This window comes from Lepisma saccharinum, chromosome 2 (genome assembly GCF_977018435.1).
Source record: "Lepisma saccharinum chromosome 2, izLepSacc3.1, whole genome shotgun sequence".
Classification (NCBI taxonomy): Eukaryota; Metazoa; Arthropoda; class Insecta; order Zygentoma; family Lepismatidae; genus Lepisma; species Lepisma saccharinum.
Genome location: NC_139230.1, coordinates 68,271,221 through 68,297,018, shown reverse-complemented (window position 1 = coordinate 68,297,018; position 25,798 = coordinate 68,271,221). Strand labels below are relative to the sequence as shown.

At 39.6% G+C, this 25,798-nt stretch overlaps 1 protein-coding gene across 2 annotated transcripts in view; it reads right to left on the bottom strand.

The window, feature by feature from the left end:
- Positions 1 to 25,798, bottom strand: part of FoxP (forkhead box transcription factor P) — a 1,057,401-nt gene that overhangs the window by 732,487 nt on the left and 299,116 nt on the right. For both annotated transcript variants that reach the window (XM_083117436.1, XM_083117437.1), the window contains one exon: positions 13,929 to 13,989. The gene's annotated coding sequence lies outside the window, so the exon portion shown is untranslated. The remainder of the gene's footprint in view (positions 1 to 13,928; positions 13,990 to 25,798) is intronic.

Sequence of the window (25,798 nt, the reverse complement as noted above, 5' to 3'; positions counted from 1 at the left end):
GCACGCGATGTTATACCACGCACGCAACTTGCTCTCTACGAGATGTGTACATAAATAATTGCATCTTGGGCTCAGTAGAAGTTACAGTCATCAAACTTCGTATCCTCTCCACACATCTCTCGAAAGTAATCCCCCACCCACTCACCTCTTCTATTGCTACCATAACTTTTTTCCTTTTCGAGTTTGCTGCAGTGTCTTCATAAGTGTTAATAGGGCATGCCTTATGTTCAACTAATACCCTACTTTAAAAAAAGTGCATAGTGACAAAATGTACTCACACTATTTCATCGCAATACTGTGCATATTAAATATATTGTTTTGTGAAGTTCATGAAACTGTCCACTTTCCACATTCTACTACCCAAGATCGATATCAAAGTTCATTTCATGCACGATCTAATCAGAATCAAATCAACGTAACCACCTGAATCAAATGTTTAGCAAACCCAAAGACCTGACCAACGAGATTATCAGAACGCCAACTTGGATGTTTGTGTTTGTATTTAGGTTGTTTAATGACCCCTTTCTATATCTTAATCGCGACAACGAGGATGAATTACTGTTGACATATTTTACAAATAAACTGTTGTTGCTTTAAGTCCATATAATGCACGGATATGCTAATCGGAATTGGACCTACAGTTTAAAGTGGGATTCGAACCACTGTGCAAAGTGACTTCACCGGGATCGAACCACGGACCCCTCGATTACAAGGTGACAACGTTACAACCGTGGAACCGGGGAGGCCAGATGAAATATGAATTACAAGGCAACACCCATTCTCTGGACGGGGATCGAACACATAGCCTCGATGTTAGTAAATTTGAACAACCAACCCCAAGAAATAAAGGATTGCACTGAGTAATGAGCAGCAGGAGGAACATCTTTCAGTTACGATTATTTCTGAAGGTTTAGCGAGTGAACCTTGAGAAAAGCCCCACTCTGAATAAACAACCCTAGGAAATTTTCCTGGTGATCGAACCAGTTTCTCGTATTCACGAGTGTTTCGAAGCTAGAGTTGCCGGGTAGCTGAACGGTCAGTGCTCTCGTCTTTGATGTGAGAAGTCTCTGGTTTGAACCACGTGGGAGATCCAAAATGTCGGTGTTGACCCAGTATCGTGAGAACAATTGTGGAACTACTCAAGGCAATAATTGCGAACTCCGGTCTCGAAAGGGACAAATTATATCGGCGTTGGGAATCGATCTGCTGACCACGCGGCACCAATGAAAAACCACTTGGCAAGCCCTGGTCCTCATCAACGAGTTGTTTCAAGAGCGCAAGTGAGTAATGATGTAACAATAACTTATTTTATTGCTTGTCTTGATAAAGCCAATATAGTGTAAAATACCTAGTAAAGCACACACACACCTACCTTCGAAAACCAGCGGCAACGGCTATCTAGATTAATGATTATTTAAAGGACCAGACAAACACCAATATCATTTTACCACAACTTAAAATAAATTTAAAAATCGTTGAGGTCCTAAACAGACTGTAGTGGTAAAGCTGCGCTTTGTAACCAAGTAGTTCAGGGTTAGATATGCACGGTAGTTCGGATCCCACTTTAAACTGTAGTTCCAGTCCCGATTAGCCTATCTGAGCATAAAAGGGATTTAAGACAAGTATTTACCTAAACAAACAGAGAATAATAACCAAACAAAAAAAATCAAAAATACCATCAAATCCGACAGAATCAATATTGTATGACTGGATGAGCACTTCCCTTATCTTATTGTAATATAATAATGATATAATAACCATAGCCATCTATGCCAAGTTTGTTGATTCCGATAACATATCGTTATCCTCAAGGTAACTTCCACACCGAAGTAGCAAGATGAACGCTACATGCTTCCTGGAAACACAATGCATGTTATTTTTAAATCGCGCCAAACGAAGAAAATCAATCACTCAAACTATTTAAAAAAACATGGATAGTGCTACCCGACTTCAGTGTGAATGCTTTAATTTGTTTCCACGTGTCTTAAAAAGTGAACAGCATGGATCGTGCTTTCAGGAAGCAAGCATTGTGAAGCCTGGATATGTGAGCTCCCATTATCCACAACATTATCCCTCGGTTTACATTGAAAATGCTCACATTCAGCCAAGAAATGCCTGAAATGGCGTTCAAATCAAACAGCAAAAAATAAAATGAATCCAATGTACACATTGTCATTGCACACTGGTGTCTAGTCTTCAAGGTGACATTAATTGTTGTGATCGTTCAACCCGGACAGTTGGCAATTCTGTGTCGGTACAGAACAAGGTCGTCGAGTTGGGAGTTCTCTACACCCTGAGGGCTAACAAACCGACACACCGCCCCACTCACTACGGTTTTTAGCAGCGAAAAAATGCAGACCAGCTCGCAAGGCGCATTATTTCCCCCCTCGTGAGCAGAATTTGCCAGCTGCCGTGCACTACTTTCACCAGCGTTGCCAAAACCTCAATTGATCTATCTGAAAACCAATCCTGAAAAACTAGTTACCGTATCAGATGAATTAGCTGGTGGTGTCAATTCCAAGCGTAAGTAAATGGAAACAGGAACAGTTTGATGCAACTTCCTCGCACGTACTTTGAAGTTGACCAGACAGGCTGTAGAAATAGCTACAACGCCTGTGTTTATTTTGTTCAGTAGGAGAATCGGGGGGGAGGGGGGGAGGTGAAGGGGCGCTAAACTAAGCCAGTGCAAGGATTATGCAACGTTGGAAGAATACTTCAAATCTCTAGTAGATTAAAAGTGAGTAGTTTCTTTGCGCCCAAAAGGTTAAAACTTGGTGTGATCCTCCTATCTTTGATTTCTAATATCTGGCGTTTTGCCGCTTCGATTGACATGGAACGTTGAGTAGTCGACTCACAACCACGATTCCAAAAGTTCCGGTTCTGTTTTGGTTGCATCTTCTTCTTTGTTCGTTCAATATTATTTTTCACATCCAATTACCTTACGGTGCGGAAACCCAACGGTTACCTGCTCTGTATAAGAATTAATATAGACAATGCATTGGGTTTTGTTTTAACTTCACTTTATGCACAGATAGGCTAATCGGGACTGGAGATACAGCTAAAAGTTGGATACCAACCGCTATCTGCCTCCACCGGGTATCGAGGCCTCCCCTATGGCGCAGTGGTAGCGTCGTAGCCTTGTAATCAAGGTGTCCCGGGTTCGATTCCCGGTGGAGGCACATAGTGGTTAGGATTCCACTTTAGACTGCAGGTCCAGTCCCGATTAGCCTTAATGTGCATAAAGTAGACTTAAAACACCAAATGAATCAAAAAATGCACCGGGTATCGAACCCGGGACATACGTATGGCAAAACGCATCCTATTTATGTTTAGTTTTCTAAGAAAGAACCTCCCAATGGCGTAATGATAACGTCGCCGCCTTGTAATCAAGGGGTCCCGGATTCGATATCATGTGGAGGCAAATAGTGGTTCGGATGCCACTTTAAACTGTAGATCCAGTCCGTCCCGATTAGCCTACCTGTGCATAAAGTGAACTAAAACGAATGCCATAAATTATTTGGTAGCCGAGCGCGTTAATCTATCAACTGCTGACTCTGTGCTCGAGTCACAGACAGAGTACAGTCGTTCCTTATTCTCTTATGAAATTATTGATTGATTGATTTGCTTCATTTTACTTCGCTCTTTGTGCCACTTCTGGCTAATTTGCAAAGATGGGGATGAGTGATGAATGGACACTCACAAACATCCATGCCCAGGCCGGGATTCGAATCCGGGACCGCTGGCATCGTAGCGCGCTAACCACTCCGCCACGGCGGCCTCATGAAATTATTATCCATATTTTTGATGCGATTAATCGAAAAAGAGAAAGAGCGACATGCAAGAAGAAAAAAATAACCATTAAGTATTAGTCTCGTATGATGGAATTAAAGAACAATTATAACTAGAATTTGAACATTTTGAGAAATATTATCTGCATCAATTTGAACAGGTGAAAAGAACAAAGCTAGCCTTGAATTGTCGAATCGGTAGCCGGACAATTGCGATGACGGACAATTGCGATGAACATTATAAATCTTCTATCAAATTGAAGGATGACTTAACACCCCGTACAATACCTCTTACAAGAGAATTATGTGAAATATTGATATTTTCGGTTAAGAATTTGGTTCAATCAAGATTTTGAACATGGACTAGAGCCAACAGACTCCATTTGAGGTGACCCGTTTCCTCATATGTGCGAATACACTTCCCAACTCTCTCGTCGATATTAATGTCACGCTTCTTCCTTTTCTGACCTTCTAGATTAAGTTCCATCCGCAAGTACTTGACGTTCGTGTCTTCTGCTTGGCTCTTGAGGCAGGTCAGAACATAATGAATTTTTGGATGCGGTCTTCCAAGCCACCATTTATTTTGTTGTTACAACCTTCTACAGCATTATTAGTTCTGTGGTGCCTTTGGCTAAGTTAGGTTAGGTTAGGTCCTGATCGTCGCAATTGTCCTACCATTAATTTGTAAAATGACCTTCACCGTCAAAATCATCGGAATTGTCCGTGATTTTGGCTTCATCGCAATTGTCCGCCATCGCAATTGTCCTAGATTCGTCGAATCAAATCAAAACAGGCTAGTTTCATTTTATTTTTGTTCGGAGAGAGATATGATTTTCTTCCGATTTTGCCCTTATTAATATATATATATATATGAATTTTGAAGCTCGGAATCTTTGTCTGTTCGCCGGCCCCCGTGGCGGAGTGGTTAGCACATCGCGCTACGACGCCAGGGGTCCCGGGCTCGAATCCTGGCTTGGGCATGGATGTTTGTGAGTGTCCGTTCATCAATTTCATCATGTCATCATTCATCCCCATCTTCGAAAATTAGCCAAAAGTGGCACAAAAGGCGAAGTAAAATAAATTAAAATCAAAAAAATCAAATCTTTGTCTGTTCAGCCAGTAAATTGTTGGGGTCTACGATGTACATTTTGACTTACACATAAGGAAAATACTCATGTGAGACACCCCCTAAATACGATAGAAATGCATATTTTGGTTTAAAAAAGGATTTACTTATCGAGCTGTTCTTGCTTGCTGGAGGACGGACAGGTCGACTGGGCCGTCACTGCAAAGACACTAGAAAGTCTATAGAGTTTGGTTTGAGTTGCTGTTTTAAGTCCACTTTATGCACAGTAAGGCTAATCGGGACTGGACCTACAGTTTAAAGTGGGATCCGAACCACTTGTGCCTCCACCGGGTATCGAACCCGGGACCCCTTGATTACAAGGCAATGACGAGAAAGTCTATAGAGTTCGAGGGTAAGGCAATGTACAATCACGGACAATTCTGGTTTAGAAGAAGTCTATTGAAAGTCAATAGAATCGTTGCAACCCTGAAGTATCCGCAACTCTACCAGACATACTTTCAAATATAAACAGGGCTCTGTTTATAAATTATAGCTGCATTCCACAGAATTTTAAAAAAAAACTGTTGTTATTTTGAAATATCATTCGGCAAAGTGAACAAAATACAAATATTCGCTAACGCTAGAGATTGATGAATAGAAAAAAAGATATATTGCGTAAATGAATTAAAAGGCCTGGAATCTCTCATTTCGCACATGGTTGTCGAATTTCGCACACGGTTGTCGTACCTGGAAGACTTAGGATTACCAACATGGAACGTTGGTATCAACGAAGATCCTTCGCGGTACGAACTGCTGAACATTCCTAAAGAAGGAAAAAAAACTGTCAAGTCAAACTATAGTGCAGGATAAACGAATGGCCGCGCTTCAAACACAACATTAGAAGAAGAAAGGTTTCCTCTGGGGTAGAAACCTTTCCCCCTCGCCGAAGGCACAACAGGATCGCGTTACCTGCTTTTTTCGGCTTCCCACAGTTCTTAAGTCAATCGAAAAGGTGGATGTGCCCTCAGGCAAATTCGGGCAAGCCCTACAAAGGCCAGAAAGGGAGCAAAGGAATGGTGGAACGAATACAACACAATAATTTAGAAAGGACATATCAGCGTGTATGTATAACCCTTACGATCGTCTGCATTCGAATAGTTTACTTATGATTGAAATAAAACGTTTTCAGCAATATAGATGGCCTGGATACTGTTGGTTGCCGCAAGGGACGGGACTGCCAAAATTATTGTACCGTCTAGACAGACCAAATTCTTTCAACTCGGCGGTTTTTGTGAGACTTGTGTCGTATGACTGGAAAAATACCTCCTTCGGAAAATGTGTAATTGGTACCTTAACATGCTGCACTGGCAACTGTTTCGAAGGGAGGGGCGCTTCTCCGAGAATGAAGCATCAACTTTGCTTCCATTTTAAATTATCTAACTTATGTTTGGAACTGAAACCCCTGTTAAAGAGCTCAGTACTACATACCTTTATTTTCCTGTTCTTTCATATAAGTGCCATTCGAATTATCACATTAAAATACTGCATCCACCTATTTACAGAGAAAAAGAAATAGGATTACGTGAAATAAATATATTCCAATGAATTTTATTTAGGCACACTGACTGCTTGCAGTTATATCGGAACTGAAACTAGTTTAAATGAAAAATCCTTGCTTACTTCGGGATTCGAACAAAGAGGCCTTTATTTCAAAGTCCACGTGCCAAATATTTTAGTGATTTTCTTAAAATATTAGATTCATGATGAATACATCTTTTTGATAGACGATACATCATCGATACATTTCTTGGCTGTGATAATCTACAAGTTCAACCACACGTGAGTGAATCCATTTATAATAAGTAATTAATTGAGTGTTCATGTTTTGCGACATAGAATATCTTTCACGTTAGAGATGAACACTTCTATAACCCATAATTTGCACTAAATTCATATATATTTTCGCCATATTTTTTTATTCCTGGCATGTATATGACACTGTTTCTGACAAGGGTGGCCATTAATTTCGCATTTATACTTGTTGGGATCTTTTATTTTTAAAACAATACTAAAATCAAATATATTTCTGCGAGCACGTAAATATAAGAAAGGACTGACTGGGGAAGTAAGGCTTCTTTTAAAATAACAAAGCTTTGGTTACGTTTGTCAAAACACAAATTTGAAATATGTGTTGAAACGGGTGGTACGTCGAGTACAATATTGGTCAATACTTAAAGAGGCGAAGATTTGAATAATAATTTCTATATCATAGAAACTGAAATACATCCTTAGTGATATATGATATATTTATTGACATTTATGATACAAGCCCTTGGACTGTGCGTATGATACAGTACTGGACCTACAGTTTAAAGTGCGATTCGAACCACTATGAGCCTCCACTGGGTATCGAACCCGGGACCCCATGTATACGAGTTAAAGCGTGGAGATATGCTGTCTGCAAAAACAAAAATAAATAATAATGTGGGCAGGGTCAGATCATATCAAGAAAATCAAAATCATACTGGAAGAACCTCGTAATAAAGTGAAGGTTTACAAAATGTTTTGCAAATAACGAATTTGTATAGGAAGAGCCTCGGAATACGTGAAGGTTTACAAATAGGTTTGCAAATATGACAACACAAAACTATTGATTAATTTCCACAGAATGTTTTATTACAGGTTCGCCATTCTATCAGCCGGAATATCTCTTTAGTCCGGTAAATAATCCATTAAAAATTGCATTTAGTTTCCGTTCATTCTATTACAAATATAAATTATTCTGAATTTTCACTAATTTTGTGTAACCCCAGAATCATTTGTAGCGTTAATCCAGTGCAATTAAATTGGACGCCCAAAAATGTAAACATGTAATGTTAAAGTACAAATGTTTGTCTGAATACACATAAAAAAAAATAGATGATACCCAGGAAAGGACTGAAATTTAGACACTGTACTATAGTCTCATGTGAAGTCTCGCTTTACATTTTACAACAGGCTTCCAGATATCATTATGTTATAGTTACATCTTCATAATAGAGGTTCTGGTTTGGATTTCCGGTTTTGTTCATATTCCACAATAAACTATGGGTTCAGTCCCACTCAGTAAATTTAGGTGAATGATTCTAAAAAAACACTCGAATAAAAAAATCTCAATATGAAAGTCAACAAAAGAGGAAATTTCAGGACAAATGTATGTGTATGTAAGAAAACACACTCCCTGCAATTAAAAGAAAAGATGATTGGAAGTATTGGTAAATGTGTACCGGTATCTGCAGCAAAACCCTTCAGGGACTCGGTCCAAGAAATAATAATAGTTTATCTTCCTCTCTCTCTCTCTCTCTGTCTGTCTCTTTATTCTCCGCCTTGCAACGGAATACTCCTCTTTCCACTCTGCCGCCGAACTGTACTTACGTCGTTCCCCTCCCATCCTTAGTTTTCTCCTACCACACGTTAATCCAGCCAGTAGTGCGGCGATCATCTGTCTTTGTAGAGCTTTCCAAAGGCGGAGATATAGGCCCTGTTTTCGGTGACAGTCAACCCTCGGCGTAAACACGGCGCTGGTCGAATTTATCCATGGGCAAGGCCGGGGGTATAAATCTGGACATCTTCATTTACCTAATCGACCATTTGGTGCGCTAAACACTGTACATTCGAGTACAATTGCCCTCAATGCGCAAACAGCTCCCTAATTAACACAATGTAATTAAATCAATTAGAGCCAGGCGAGACTTGCCGGCCAAGCCCACGGATTTGTTGGGGAAGGAAATGGAGAGGGAAGCTGTCGTCCCTGGGATGAGGAGGATTTGCAGTGGATCCGCGAGGAGGATCCGGACTCGGGAACCTCCAAATGACTCACGCGCGGACTCTAATTAAAAGCTCCGAGTGGAAATGGGATTCAACCTAAAGGCGGGGCTAGTTGCTGGAAACGGGTGGCGAAGCTGTTGGAGATGGTGGTATTTTAGCTGCGAGGAAAGCCTCAGGAGAAACCCAGAATACTACAAGGAGGGAGAGGGAACGCACAATGGAGAGACCAAGCTTGGTTTTTGACAAACAACAACTACCCGTTCTGGATGCAGGACTCTTTTTTATCTTCGACTACAACTGATACTTCTGAGTGTATATCAAGGAAAAGAACCGGATGGCTGTGTTTGTGGTTGATGTACCACATAAAAAAGAACAACTAATATTGAAATAGAAAGTGTCTCCTGTTCATTTCTCATCCGTGTTCAATTGGGCAAAATTTAAGAAAATCCTTTCTGCCTTCTTATTTATGTTATTTCACGTCGCTTTTCTATCTCTTGGTTTAATTACGACGACCAGAATAACTGACGATGAATTGATGAAATGGACGATGCCATCCATCTATGCCTTAACCAGGGTTCGAACGGAGGCTGGCGTGGCAATTTATTTATCAATGTGAATTTTTAATAAAACTTGCCTTTCAGTGATGTAATCAAAAAACATGGGGCGGATGCATAGTAAATATATTGAAAAAGTAGTCTGCGGGATCCACATAAAGATGAAGGTCAAATTGACATCATGATATGATGTCATGTGGACTCATCAGCAATGAACTTTAAGTCTATATCAAGCATACATACATTATTATTTTAACCAACTGCAAGTTTACATGCACTGGCAGTAGACAGGGTTTACAGCTCTATGGCAGAGTGGTCAGCGTAACTCGCTACAAAGCCAGAGGCTCCACATTCGAACCTTGGGTAAGCCATGAAAATATCGTTGGGTTTGTCCCGTCATCCACTTCATTATGTCATCATTCATCCTCATTGTCATGATTAAACCAAAACACGAAAAAAAACAAGGTAGAAATAGAAGTTAATAGAATTCTATGACTCTAAAAGATAAGCGATATAGTTGATTTATATTTATAACAGAAAAGCCTTTCAGCTATTTTGCAAAACACATTTAGGTCCCATGATCTGAGGAGGGAGTGGGAAAGCGAAAAAAGAAAAAGTAACCAGCTATAACAGCCTTGAATGTACGCCAAAACCATATATTTGCGACGACAAATTAAAGTGGTTCTGTTGATATCGGCAAGGAGTTTAGACTGGTCCATTTAAGTGAATGGTGTAATAATGTATTTCTTAGTACGCCCTGTAATGAATTCTCGTGCAAGGTATCTAACACTTTAAAAAGATAGGTACTAATTTACGATTTCTCTCTCAACGTAAAATGACAACGCTGACACCATCATTCAGCATTTCTTGTTGCGTAAAGGTGCAAGACAAATTCTCGATACGTGCTAGTGCGTGCACGTGTAGATAAAATTTGTTTGCCACGGGAAGCAACAGCACACCTGTCTGAACCACTCCATCGGAATTATTTTGGCTACCTTTTGCATGAGAGGATGGTTCCATATGACATTCAAGAGCCGATCTTTAATTGGAAAAGTTGTTTGCCCAGCAGAATATTCTAGAGTTTTTTTTTTTATTTTTTTTTAAGTCGTTTCTGACATGAAAATTCTTGGATTTAAATTAACCATAAAACAGCACAGCAAAACTAGGGTACAGTTCACACTTTCTTACTCATTATCTGCAACGCGATTTTGATCAATTTTAGACAACAGTTAAATAACTTGTAATCCTTTTGAATGTGAACAGAACATGTAGACTGAATCGATTTGAGTGCGTTGGTATTTTAGGCTATTTGTGCCCATCACGATATACAGGGCAATCCTTTCACCAAAAATCAAACTCAGGATAGGCCTTACAAATAAAAATTATACGCATATGAACTCCTTACCAATAATAAAAACAAGAAGTCTTTTAGGATTCAAGTTAAAATCTCTCATCTCCATGGCAATCATTAAAGTACAACTGACTTCGAAGGAGAAATGTTGTGATTGTAATGAATACATATTATGAAGATAAACGCCTTATCAAGAAAAAAGTAAATAATATTACTACGCCTTTGAGAACATTTAAGGCTGTAAACGAGCACTCAATAAACATAATATTCGTTCAAAGCATAGCACCACAGATGATTAACCTGGTTAATCATGAGCTTGCAAATATACAGTTTGTAGGGTGCACTACAAAGATATTTACTGCATGTTTTTCTAAGTTCATGTACAAATTAATTTTATTATCCAAACTATGAACTTTTATGTACATGAGTTGAATGTAGGCTATGTTGATTTGAAACAGAGATATCAGACTTGAAAACCTGCCCTAAATTTACAGACTTGTACAAATTTAAGCATTAATTTAGCAATTTTAATACACTTTACTCACTTTCATGACTATAGAAAAACACTTCTGGGTTAATATCTTTCTTGTCTTATTCACTTCAACTCTTTCATAGCACATTCCACTCCAGGGCATCACGTATTCGAGAGTCGCTCAACTTTGAAACACATTTATAAATTATGGAGAAATATTCGGATATCAAATGGTATTAAATAATGTACAGTCAATGTACAGGAAAATGAAAGAAATAAAATACATTCATGATACATATAAATTAAGTGCATATGTGCCTGAACGTATAAAGACCGGCAATTGTTTAAAAAAATGATTGACTAAGGGGAGAGTAAGGAAATCACCAAACTTCCTGGTTACACAGATCGGAAGCACTTCTTGTTTCTTTATTATGTCTGGCTATGGATACTTACATGTAACATTGTTGTGCCCTTATGTATGTGAATGAGTGTTTGTGATTGGTATGGCCAGGTCATAAGTCAGGTAAGGTAATTTTATTTGCCAGTGTGTGTAAGAGTTCGTGGGTCTCCCGTTTTAGGTGCAGTTCTTCAGAGTTGAAAATTCAAAGAGCAAATGGGATGTAAACTTTCCGTTAATGTTGCGGAACTGCCTCCGAGCGTCGTACTGAGATGGTCACAGCATCGTGCGATCCCAACCGATTGGTTTTCCATGTGCGGTCTGGTTGTGGAAACCACAAGGACAAGGATTATTTGGAGCTTGTATTGTAAATTTAGAGAAGTGAACCTGGAAGAACATGGTGCCTACAGTTAATGTAAATAAATGTACAAAGACCATTTTTCACTGTTGTAAGTCAACAATATTTCTGCAAAATTAGTGATTTTTTTCCTTTGCCTATCGCCATAGTATGTAAATTCTTGGTATGTAGTGAGTTCTGGCGATGAACGCGATAAAAAACAAGGACTAACGACCCAATGTTGTTTATCATTATTTGGATTGACCTTTAAACGGGCAGTGTTGTAACACATTCCCTTCAAATATTGTCCCCCAGGAGATAAACCTTTGAAGTCAGAGTACACACACAGAGTGCTTGATTCTCTGCGCAACCGGCGCGAGCTCGTGCTGGGCGCTCGGGGTAGACCTTGAGGAGACTTGCCCGACACTGCGAGCTTATTGTTGCGCGAAGAATCACACGTTCTGTATGCATACATGTATGCATGTACAGACACACATATTATGGATATGTTCAGGTGTGCACCTAACATATGAACATGTGTCAAGTGAATCACAATATTTTTCAAGACTAAACCCCAAAATCGCAATCCACATATAACGAATCAGGCCATTAACACAATTTGTTACCTTGGAACTGGTCCCCGGTAGCGAGTGAGTAATCCTTTAATATCGGAGACAATTGACCTCTTTTCCCCTAGGTGGATTAATTGCAACCCTTTTTGTGTGTGTGCTTCAAAAAGGGTTTCGACTGACAAGTGATACAGTTCCAGTCTCGCCAACAATATCAACCTGCCTACCTTTGTCCCCCTCCTTTGCCCCCCTCGATTCCGACCAACTGGAACGGCCCACGAATGTGGTGACTCAGGCTAAAGGCTAACAGAGAAACGCAACCTTGCATGACAAGAGTCAACGCACGCAAAATCATGGTCGATTAAAATTTTACTCGCGTCTAATATTCTAATCACAGTTCATGTTCTTTTTCTCTCTCTCGCTCTCTGTCCTTTTAATTGATTCATTGACTGGCCAACTGTCATTTAACCTAGAGGTATTATTAAAAAAAACTGAATTAATGGTTGGACTTCTATAGATTCTTTAGAAAACTGCAATAAGCCCTTTCCTAGGGGTCTGAATTTTGCTCAAATTCTAGAATGTTACCGTTTCTTCATTCTGTCTCAGTCAAAATCCATCAGTGTTTTTCTAGTTGTCACCGAAAAGGAAATCATTCCTTCTGTAATGTTGAAACAGCAAAGACTGGAGAATACATGTACCAGTTTACTCTGGAATTTTTACTGTTACGCTCCAACTACTATTGACTGAATGATTGATTGATTGATTGATTTAGTTTATTTTACTTCGCGTTTTGTGCCTCTTGGCTAATTTGCGAAGATGGGGATGAGTGATGAAATGATGAAATGGATGAAAATGGACATTCACAAACAACCATACCCGACCGGGATTCGAACCCGGGACCCTTGGCGTCGCAGCGCGATGTGCTAACCACTCGGCCACAGGGTCGGGCTATTGACTGAATGAATAAGAGTTGTTACACATTCTGTGACTGCAAATGTGAATTCTAAAAAATAAAACAGTTGAAGCATTCTAAGAATTTCAACATCTTCATTAACTTTTCTGCAGGTCATTTTCATGAGTAATCGTAACACGTGTCCAGCACCGAAGGTGGATTATTATGCGGCTGAAAAAAATGGTGTGGGGGCAGGGTCCTTCAGTTTAGCTTAACCACAGAACCAGGACGAAGTAGTTGGTTCTGAATAATGGGTTACGGGAAGATAATGTGCAGTTGGTGGTCTTCATTACAAACACCATTCTAGAAGGGACTAAAGAGAACCGGAGAGCAAAAGTGAAATGTTTGGCGTTTGATTCTCTGACTTTACAAACCCTAGCAGGCACTTCGTAAAGTTCAGGCTAAACTACAAAACGTAAATGCCAAAAGTGCATCACGGCTGTTCTTATTGCTGTTCTTCCAGACAGTGTATAAGTATAGAGGCATGAAACAGCATAAGAAGACAATTCACAGTTTTATTACTCTCTACTTTTCACCAAGTGGAGCATCGGATTCGAACATGACAAACCTTACTCGCAAAAAAAAAAAAATTATATTCATATTTGCTACTTAGATGAAAAAAAAACAGAACTTACCAGGGAAAGGAGCCTCTTCAAACGTCCATTGATATTAATGACTTTCCTTCGACAAATCAATCTGTAGAGATAAAAAAATATTAACGTTAGTGCCATTAAATTTACCTACAAAACTATTGTGATACTAAGCAAACTAACTTTGTTTTAAGTACAACGTTCTTCTGAACCCTATAATGTATGATACAAGAAATATTTACATTGGCAACTGACAATTTCTAACTAGAAAGGAACTCTTATGACGCAGCTGAATTGGTACGAGTATCTGCTATTTCTTATTTCTTACAATTAGACAACCAATACTACAATAGGTGGTGTATGTTTCCACTGAAATTTTCCTTCATATCGCAGCTCTCAAATGAAGAGAGTTTCTAAAACCAAAAAGCGAAAGAAAATTTAAACTTCTTAACTGGTAATTTTACGAGAAACAAGGCATTAGTCCGTTTGAGCCACGTGTGATCAGCACATTGACTTCCATCGAATATTTTCACTGCCAGTTTAAACAGGAGCCCTGCAGTTTCTATTCTAGTTTACTAGTTATCCTCATGATGCCAAGTCAACGCAGAAAATTTTGGTCCCAAGAAGAAGTGAACACACGATCAAAGCAAACTCGTTGAAACTATTTTATTAACATTACTTGTATTGATAGGGCTCTCAAATTAAAAGAAATGGTCTTTATTAAAACTCATCTTACGAAGATAAACGCCTTATTACAATAGAAAGCATAAAATCTGCATACCTAAGACAAAAACTGATACTGTACAGGGACATTCAATACACACGAGGACAAGATACAGGACAACATAAAACACCACAGAAGATTATCATAACTATGGGTTCGGGCGCCGGAGCCTTGTGAGCCTACAAATACGCAGTTTCCACAGAATTCCTCTAGAATACCAGTTTTATATTTACACTAGCTGATTACCCGGCGTTGCCCGGGTGTTTATTTATACCAATCTTGTATTAGACAGGAAAATAATGAATTCTAACTATAGTGTAAAATGTAACTCATTTTAAATGTGATCGTGAATGTCACCAATTAGCTTAGCGACTCCGAAAACTATGGATTCGACACTAATCTAGGTCATTTGTGGCATTTTATTTTCCACCCCCTCTCACCCCCCCCCCTGCCGATAGGTGATGAACTTTAAGTTGAACCGCATTGGGAGTGTCACGAAAACTATGAATTCTACACTAATATCGTTCGTTTTCGCAACACAGCCTGAATGTTAGACAACCCGAGAAACACTATCGTTGCGCTGGATTGCATAGAGTCACGGAAGTCTGTTTGTGCGGAATTTAATATCGGTCGTTTTGGATTATTTTTACATGTCATCCCTTCCCACCCCACCCCTAGGGGTGCCAGGGGTGTCTTACCCCAAAAGTATTCTTTCCATATTGCAAGTGATACGTGTACGAAGTTTGCTTGAAATTGCTCCAGGCGTTCGAGAGTTATGCCGGAACAAACATACATACACACCCACACACACACACACACACACATATATATATATATATATATAAGATTAAAGCACCACATGAGATCTCTAAAACGATTGAGTGAGCAATCACAAAAGGAAGAACATTCATTCATTAGTCGGATACATGAATTGAAACATGAAAAACTGGATGTCAATGATCAAATGGTTCAGCTTAAGAGTGTGTATGTACAGTTAATGATTTTTGGTGTGCACAATCTATAAACGTACCAGAATATATGCATATATAATGTACAGACAACATAGTTGGGTAAGAATAAATAAGTAAAAGAGAATGGTTCTCTGAACATTCTAGGCTCTTATTTAGATTCCTAAAATTGCAGTGGTTGTGTAGCAGGTGTTTCCAGAACAGACGCGGAAGCCGATTGAAGTACCTGAATGTGAAGCGTAGGGGAAGTAGCTTCTGAGGTGCAATTAGAAAGATTGGAATCTTGTCAAGTTGGTTGTCTAGTTACAATGATCCTTGGAACGAATTCCGTCTTCTGTGACATCATCATTGGCTTCGTGCCTCAATAATTCACCCTCCACAATTCACAAGTCTCCCCGTAGTCTGATCATTGGCGTAAATCGTGAAATCATGCTAAAAATCTTAGTTGCACTAGAGATGGTTGGACCGATATTTGCGTTCAAGTGTATGAAAATTATATTTACCTCGTGGTAATATGAAACTACTTGTTTCTTTTTCAGGATAATATAATATCTACCTACACACCTCTTAATTAATGGTATTAATGTGTACTGTATTGGCATTACACAGACAAATGTGTATGGATATTTTTTTTTTAAAAAAAATGTAGTTTGCGTGTCCGAGGTGAAGCGTAAATATTTGCACGAGGTATTTTTCTCCTAATTTGGTTATTTAATAGTGAATTTAGGTAAAGAAAAAGCCTACAGGAAATTGCAAATATATTTAACACAAAGTTATAAATATACTTATTCTTTCTTTTAATGTGTATAATCAGAGCAATTTATTTTGTCTTAGAAAAAAATAGCTTGGTGGAACCTGAACCCAGGACCATGCGATATGCAACGAGCTTAAAGTGTAGAACATGAATATACATACCAATCGAAATGTTTTCACTCAAAATATATAGTTAGGTGTTTTAATTAACAGTTCCAATGGGACAAATCAATATGATAAATCGAACTGCTCAATGTTGACCTTGTATCTTTACTTTCAACTTTCGCGTACCCACATTAATATGCAAGTGTAGGCATATATGCGATATTGAGTCAAGGTTCAAGTTCTAGACTGAGAATGGATGTTTGTGAGTAGGTCTTCATCAATTTTATGAAATCACCATTTCATCCTTATCGTCGTGATTAGTCAAAAATAAGTAAGCGTGTATATGAATATTGTTGTCTAGTCGCTAGTCGTTCGGGCGCATGGGGTGTAAGGGGTGGCCTTTTGTGAAAACACCCAAAAGTCAACCGCTCTTCCACGTAGTACACTTTGGACTGCATTTTGTAGACTAACGAGGCTCTGGCGTATGGACTCGCAGCCATTATAATCCTCTGCGAGGCTTGTGTTGTGTCGCCCCTATGTGTTTGTGATTGTCCCTTCATCGCTGTTGTGTCGCCCCTATGTGTTTGTGATTGTCCCTTCATCGCATCTTATCATCATTCATCATCATCGTAGTTAGCCACAAAGGCAGAGAAGCAAAGTAAAATAAAGCAAATCAATCAATGAATTGTTGGGGCGCCCGACTACCCCGCAGAGACTTGCGCTCAATCTCCTCGTCAATGGACACCTATGGACGAACCTAGGAGGAAGCAGATCAAGGCGACCAAAGCGTGATACAGATCGCATCACCTAAAGTAAGGCCTAGAAGGAGAACGTGCGAGGATCAACTCAAGGCGCCCTTCGTGACATGGTGCATTGCATATACGTACCTTTTTGTTTGTAACGTGTAATAATATGCACAGACCAGAGAACGCAATGCTTTACAACTAGCATTTGCGACAATATTCCGTTGGGAAGTTTGCTGGATTGTTATGCAATAAGGTTTGTGCAGCAGTTTACTTTGAATGTTGGGTCACATTAAACCTGCAATTGCCTGAGCGCTATTTGGCCTCATTTCACGGAGTGAATCGTAAATGACCTTTCCGCCTTCTCCGACGCTTTCCGTTCCCCTCTCCCAATCCAATAAACATCACGACCGTTTTCTTGACATTCGGTTGGCTCCTGTGCGATATTAATCGATCAGTCTCCGTTGGGGAACGAGAGAGGCACCCAACACGAAAAACACTTACCACGGTGTACTGCCCTAAACTCTTAAAAACAAGACACTTAAAAGCAGTTCAGCGGTCTGCAATATGGTAATAGGCCTCTTACTGTAGCACTTGCCTCCATTAAGACCTATGCTTGTTGTTCGCTTACGTAAAACAAACATCGCCCAACGATCAATAAGCTTGTATTGACAAGCAGAACATGTGATTCCCCACCTGAATTGCACAGCACACACAACTGATCTCAAAAGCTTTTCTAAGTAAGTCAGATATTTTAAGATAATTTACACGGTTTCTTGAAGAAAAACAGTGCATTATCGAACAAGTTAGGCGAGTGTTATTGTATTCGAGTGGTTATTGATTTCTAGTGTCCCAACCTGACATAGATTTTCCTGTGTCTTTCCCCCAGGGTGTTTTAAAGTTTTGCCGCTCCTATGGACGTGCGAAAATAACGCACCACCTAAACTATTTTCTGTGAGCGTTTTGTCAATTGCGTACATGTGAATTGATTGATTGATCGATTTGGTTTATTTCATTTCACATTTCTGTCACTTTTGACTAATTGCAAAGATGAGGATGAGTGATGACTTGGTTTTTCAAGTCGTAGCGCGATAGCGCTAACCACTCCGCCACGGAGGCCGACGTGAATGTGAATTACCAAAGAATTAATTCACTTGTTGATTTATAAATTTATATTTGTATTCTTGTCATTTTCCTTCGCTTTTCTGCCACGATAAGAATGAATGATGATTAAATGAAACTGATGTAGGGACACTCGCAAAGAACATCCATGCTCATCGGCTCGATTGCCGAGCGTGTTGTGGTGTACTTTCGATCTCACCACCTAAGTTCCCAGGTTCGAGTTCCAGCTTTGGAATGGGTGTTCTTTCACCAATTTTATGGTTGAAAAACATAACAAAAATACAAAATATAGGCCGGTACTTCATCCGGGAACTTCCGTGGCAAGGTGGTTGATCTAGAAAGGGCTAGCAACCCCACTATCCATCAATTCCACGGTCACCGAGCCGACGTTTTAATGATTAACGCAGTTAATTTGTAATTGTGGATTAACAGTGACTGGAAGAAGGGACGGTTTTATGATGGAGGGAAAGGAATAGGAAGTGTCACGAATAGTCCTTGCAGTTGTTCAAGTTTTCCCCAGTAGCAATTACCCGAAGGGACTGAAGGAAACTACGAAATTGATTGATACATTAGTAAGAGAAGCTTTGGAGAATCTGCAAACTAATTGCAGAATTTTCATAATGCTTGAAACAAACAACTTTGATTGTTTGTGTGGAAATTGACAGAGAGGCACCGTACAGAACACGCCGCGAACTCTTCCTAAAATGCATTTGTAGTCTCCACAATACAAGCAAGAGGAAGAAAGCACATTGCGTTGATTCTAATTGTAATTCATTCTAATGTGTCGAAAAACAATTGCTAATGAAAAAAGGAATCCGGAAAAAAGGTTTTCGAGTTCGATTTCAAGTCCACTACGTGTACAGAAAGGCTAATCGGGGCTGGACTTACAGTTTAAAGTGGATCCGAACAACTATGTGCATCCACCCGGTATCGAACCCGGGAACTCTTCATTACAAGGCGACGACGGTACGACAACGCCGTCGACCTCGGTAGTGTAGTAGCTATCGTTGTCATCTTGTAATCAAGGGCCTCGGGTTCGACTCCCGGAGGTACACTAATTTGGACTATAAACTCTGATCTAGTTCCAATTAGCCTATATGACCATAAATTGTTAAATTTGTTCTTAAAAGTACCGGCTTCCAGTCAAGTAACGTCCTGTGTAACGAAGAAATAGACATGGTCTCCTTTCCTTCGTCAAATTATTACAAAGTATTAGTATATGAACGGATCGATATGAAACTTTTGCCAAAACCGATAAAGTAGAGATATAAAATTTACCAATACCGAAAACCAATAATCTACTGATCCGATATAAAAACTGCAAATGTTTCTTAAAGAACATTAATGATTCATTAACGGACTTAATTAATTTTTGAAACCAGGCGATTACAATCTGTTTTGCTTTGAGAAAGAAACTGTGAATTTTGGTATTTACAAAACTAGTGCATAGGAATTAAATGTTTGTCAAGAAAAAATAATAACAAAATGGCAGAATTTTGCACTAACTTCCAGGCTATTTTCTTATATATCGTATCGGTAAAATTATCAGTAATTTATAGATACACCGGTATGCCTATGTAGGTCGATACCAATCGAGTATCGCCGGCCTCCGTGGCGGAGTGGTTTGTGCATCGCGCTACCACGCCAGGTATCCCGGGTTCAAATCCCGGCCTGGGCATGGATGATTGTGAGTGTCCATTCATCAATTTCATCATATCATCACTCATCCCCCATCTTCGCAAATTAGCCAAGAGCGAAATAAAACAAAAGCGAAGTAAAATAAACAAAAAACTAAACCAAATCAATCGATCAATCAAACCAATCGAGTATCGATTAATGTCTTCCATTACTAACCAATTTGGTTCAAAATCACTGTAGCACAGCCTTCTAAACAGTTCTTCACGGCGAAAGAAAGAATATACAGCAATGTTGGTCGCTGCTGGACATTCGAAACGGACTGGGTTCTTTCTTGTGTAGCATGCTGATCTGTTCAGTTCCGTGGCTTCGCTGGACTGCAACATTTCCACTTCTGCACGATCTCCCACAAACTGCTACCTGAAGATTCCTTGAGTGGCAGCCGGGTTCTGGAGCACTGGGATTCATTGAGTTCGCCACTACTACTCCACTTTACTCGAGAGAGACGTACGAGAGAGTGAGTGAGTGAGTGAGTGAGTGAGTGGTAGAGGTGTAACTATTGAGTCCCCTCCATTCATAGTCTTTAATCTTTGAAAGACAGACAGAGAGCGAGAGCGAGAGAGAGAGAGAGAGACCAAAATGCGAAGTATCAGAAGGGGAAATGTGAGGGGAAAGTGCTATTAGCAAAAAGGCATATCCATTCATATTACGTCAACGGGGTTTGAAGAAAAATGAGGGCTGTGGATGGTGTCGGAGGGAGACGTTGGAATTGGTAGATGGAGGGGTTGCTAGCCCTTTCCAGATCAACCATCTCCCAGTGTGCATTTGGAAAGGGTACATTTCCCTCTGCGTTCTCTCTCTCTCTCTTTTTTACCATGTCAGTAAACATAAACAATACTTTGGCTTTTAACGCATTCTAAGAAACGTTCCGGTCGGAACAAAGACGCCCTTTTCGCGGGCTAGGAAAAAAAACTGTTACGTAGAAGCAATTAAAACTGCAGAAGAAACCCTCTTTTCCTCACCAAACTTTTATTCTCATTTTACTCAGTCCCCCCCCTCCTCCTCCCCCTTCCATTCCCAATCTCTCACGCCACTCCGCTGCAGCAACCTAACCCCCTCCAACCTTCACCCCCTCCAAAAAAAATGAAAGATGGCAATCAGGTAGTCCTCCCCTCCATTTCACACACCAAAACAGTCCTCAGAAGTGGAGTGTTCTGCACAATTTCGTCTCTAACCTTGCAGCTTTCCGAGGACCTTTCACACATGCCAGATCACAATTTCGTTCGAATATTGATCTAATCAAGAACGATGTAAATAAATTGATGCCAGAGAAAGAAAGTAGTTACAATCGCAGACATGATTACGAATACAATCTGTGAATAGAATTCCATTTGCTTACATTTCATACTCTGATGTCATTTTTAGTTTGTTTACGACCAAAAATACGAACCTACCGTCTCAGTGCCACATACACATGACACTTACATACAAAGCGAGACGTAGATATAACGTTTACAGAAAGGTACACAATTTATAATTTTCTTTCTTTCCTTTAAAACCTTAGACTCTTAGTGATTGGTTAACCATACGGACAGAATGGGTGGAAAATAAAATAACGAATAACGAAAATTGATGTTTTAAACGTCCGCAGCGTTCTTGAAAAATTCCTCCCACATTTTCCTAAAAAAACGAGGGAAAACCGCGGATAAAGTGTAGTCCCGTTTCGCCTAATTGCTTATCAGTACAATATGTTATTCATGACCTGACCGCCATTTTAGGCGAAACAGGATATCCCCTTTCGCAAAACCCATAAACTGGTTGAAAGGACAATATTTCAAATGAGGGAAATTTAACGGTCTCTCAACAGGGAGATATTTGCTCTGTTTTGTTATGTTAATTTATCCTTAGCTCTCTTTGATGCCACACACCTGATCCAGCGATCAGTCCAGCCAATTGAAAAAGGACAGGTTAGGTTAGGTGTATATTTGTACTTTGTGTACAAATCTATAATCTCATAGAATGTGCGATAAACGCCTCCGGCTGCTGGATTGTGTGACAATGTTCGTTTTTAGGAGCGACACCTGACAATTTGGCTCTTGTAACTGTTCGTAATTAGCATTGGCACATTTTCTGAATTGTTTCGTGTTTTTGTTGATCAACTTCAAAATTTCCCCTCGCTTGCAATAATTTCTTTCCAATCGGTTTAGGCAAAACGGGATATCCCATTTCGACTAAAATGGCGAACAACTCTCAGATCTGATTGGCAGGTGCTCTCTGATAAGCCACTAGGGAAAATAGGAAGATATGAAGGATAAGTGTCTGGAAATTAGAAAATTTACACTAAATTATTAAACATATGAAAATATCGACCTGCCGTCGATCAAGGTGCCAAGGGTTTGATCACCGATCACTTTGCAGAGGTCAGTATTCCACTTTAAACAGCAATACCAGTACCGATTAGTCTGTGCGCGCATTAAATTTACATTGAAAATATTAATCATGTTTGCGCGGACCCTAAACAGGGATGAGATCAGTGGAAGACAAAGAAGATTAAGAACGAAATCAATATATTTTTCTCATATTGGGTGTCTCACTGTTTACTCCCCCATTTCTGAATTCTGGATTCTCCTGCTGTGAATGTCTGGCGATCTTTCTTAATCTGATTTCTAGAGGATATATATTGCCCCCTAAGGTAAACCAGTGATAAAGACATCAAACAGAGGCAGGGACAAAACTATACACTACGATCATCATACAGCTGCCGTCTTCTATTTTAAGAACAAAACCCCAGACTGTTCTACTTCATCACAGCTAAAGTTATCCAGGCAAGGGCGACAAAAATGTGCTGGTCCAATTCTCGAGATTAATAAGTTGCTGTGGTGGGACGTGCGCATGCGCCGTTATCCCACGTAAAGACAATATCCATTCAGATCCGTAGAAGTGAATGCTCTTTGATGCCTCGCGGCATTATTAAAGAAATCCATTCCAATTTCTGACTGCTTCCCTAATTATATCTAATTATTTGTTAGGACGAAAATACCGCATCGGAACTGAAATCAGCTTATAAAGCAATATGTATAATTCGCAACATGAATTTTATAGGCGGTCGAAACGAAAATATCACCTGCGATGCTTCTGTTTGGAAATGCACAAAGGAATCATGGCGTCTCAGTGTCCCAACGCGGCGAGCGTTCGACTCGGGATGTCGCTTACAAAAGGTTCCGAGTCCGAGTCCTGCATCTAAGGCTTTATTGCATCTAACTAGTCATCCTCATCGTCGCGATTAAGTTGAAATAACCACAATACTACATTTATCTATTTGGAACAAATCTTCTTTATTATTTAGCCTCGATTTTTTTCCACTTCTGGATGAGAATGAACGATGATTAGATTAAACTGATGAAGGGACATTTACAAAGAAACGCCCAGGATAAGACTCTATACTTTAACCTACAGTCACAGAGGCGGCGCGGTATCTAGTGGGAACAATTATGGAAAACATGCCAGATTCTGGGCAACATGGTGAATATAAAAAATAGCATGGAGATCAACACATTGGACACGCGCTACCCAACAGAAAACACTGTGGCCATCGATATTTCAAATTGATTTCTTTTCTAACATAGCGTGCAAAACAGTCTTCAATGAAGGGATTGATTTTGCTAAACAGTCCTGACAATCGATATTTACGATTAGTAGCAAATTATCTTCCTAAATCGATTTTAAGATACCTGCGGATATGCTAAAGTAGTCACTTTCTGCCCTTCAACTCCATGTACTCTCGATAAGACATTTCGGTACTTATACACTGAAGAGTGAAGAAAATACCTGTACAGTCAACGGCACAGATAATAGTAGGCAAATTGTCCATCACCATTTTCATTCTCTTCAATTCTACATCGTGTGTTGTTTTAAGGGTTTTGTTGATGCGAAACAGACATTTTTCTTTGCTAATTGACGCTTTTGTTTCAATTCATGATCACCATAAAACAGACTAAATGAAAATGGTTATGGACAATTCGCCTACTGTCTCCTTTGCTGTTGGATGTACGACTGCCGTATATCGAGTTTACACAGCAAAAATTTCACTGACATTTGTCACTTATAAGAATTATATTTAAACTAAAATCGAAACCGTTATTTCCAAACGCATGATCTCTTACAATTTCTCAATTTCGTTCTTCGAAAAAAGTTGGGAAACTTCTCATTTAAATCAATTTTCTGTAACTGTAACTGGGATCTGAACTACCGAAAAATGTACCCACGAACTTACAATTTGAGAGAGACATCCTTTATTATGATAGGTTCTTTCTCCTTCAAGATCTAAATCGACGTAACAACACAGGCTGAAGGACAGTATGTGCCATTCCGTAATATTGGCCTTATTAAAGCAATAAACAACATAAAATAATCACATGAAGCTGTTATGGGAAATGCCCCGTGCGCTTTAATTCGAGCATTGAACTACAGAAGAGACCTGAACACATGTAATAGGTCCCTCCAAGAGTAAAGTGCTCACTGTGAAGTAATTTGACTTGGTAAGGAAAAAAGCAAAACTGGAACGTGCGTGCAACTTGAGATTTTATCGCAATAAAATTGAATGTCCTGAAACGTAACGAATGCCGTCTGGGTAGTTGCTAGTTCCATGTAGCAGCTTGTTAATGTTTTGGACTTTCTGCCGTAGCTACCCAGTAAGCATACACAGATTCCTTTAAAAGTGCAAGTGAACGCAACGCGTCCGTCTGTTGACCTCGAAAAATATTGCGAGTTTGTGCCATTTATATGTACTGCACAAGCCATGTATCGGCAGAACTACTCTTAGTTGACTATATGTGACCTGAGTTTCGAACTTAGTTTAATTTTCATTATATTTTGTATTTTTGTTTTTTGTCGTTTTGTGTCTCTCATGGATAACTGTGACGATGAGTATGAATGATAATTAGATGAAATTTATGAAGCGGCATCCACAAAGAAGCACCCAATCCCGTTCCGGGACTCGAACACAGTACTTTGGGTGGTGAGATTGGGCACTATCAACGACACTACGTTCAGTAACAAATTATTGTGCCTCGTGATTTTATTGAGCTTCCTCGATGGCGAAGTGGTAGCGTCGTCGCCTTGTAATCAAGGAGTTCCGAGTTCGACTCACGGTGGAGGCACATAGTGGTTCGGATCCCACTTTAAACTGGTCCAGTCCCAATTAACCTTGCTGTGCATAAAGTTGACTTAAATCAAAAACTCAAATTCAATAATTTATTGAAGACAAATTAAGAACGAATTAAACAGACGCAAATGCGCAATTTCAGCGATCGAGCAGAAATCGAATTTTACTTCAACTTTTGGTTTTGTTAAACTGAGAATACTTGCATTACTGCGCTACTAGTTGAATTATCATCTGCACCAGCCAAAACGCTGGTGATAAACTGCGTACGAAGAATTGAAACTGTGTCTCGAATGCAATCTTAATGCCTCTGGTCCTCATCCACTTTCAGTTGTTCATGTTGTTGGTATTGTCCCTTGAGGGCAGACAAGACCGGCTGCCACGCCAGAACACTATTATGTATATTTCCCCTGGATCCCGCCCTCACATCTAACGTGACTCAATTCAAAGATCGTAAAACAAGGCAAACCAGTCTTGCAAGATCTATCTTGAGCTACAGTGAAAAGAAAATTCGTTGCAATTATACCTCACGTGCCTCCTGTTGCTCGGTATAACACGGAATCGAATGCAAAAAAACTATAAAAATAATAAAAAAAGACGTTCTCTTGCAAAGAAAGAATAAAAACAAACACAAAAAACAGAGCAGGTCTTGACAGCTCTTGCGGAATCAAATATTGGCCGGGAAAGAAGATACGATAGTGTGT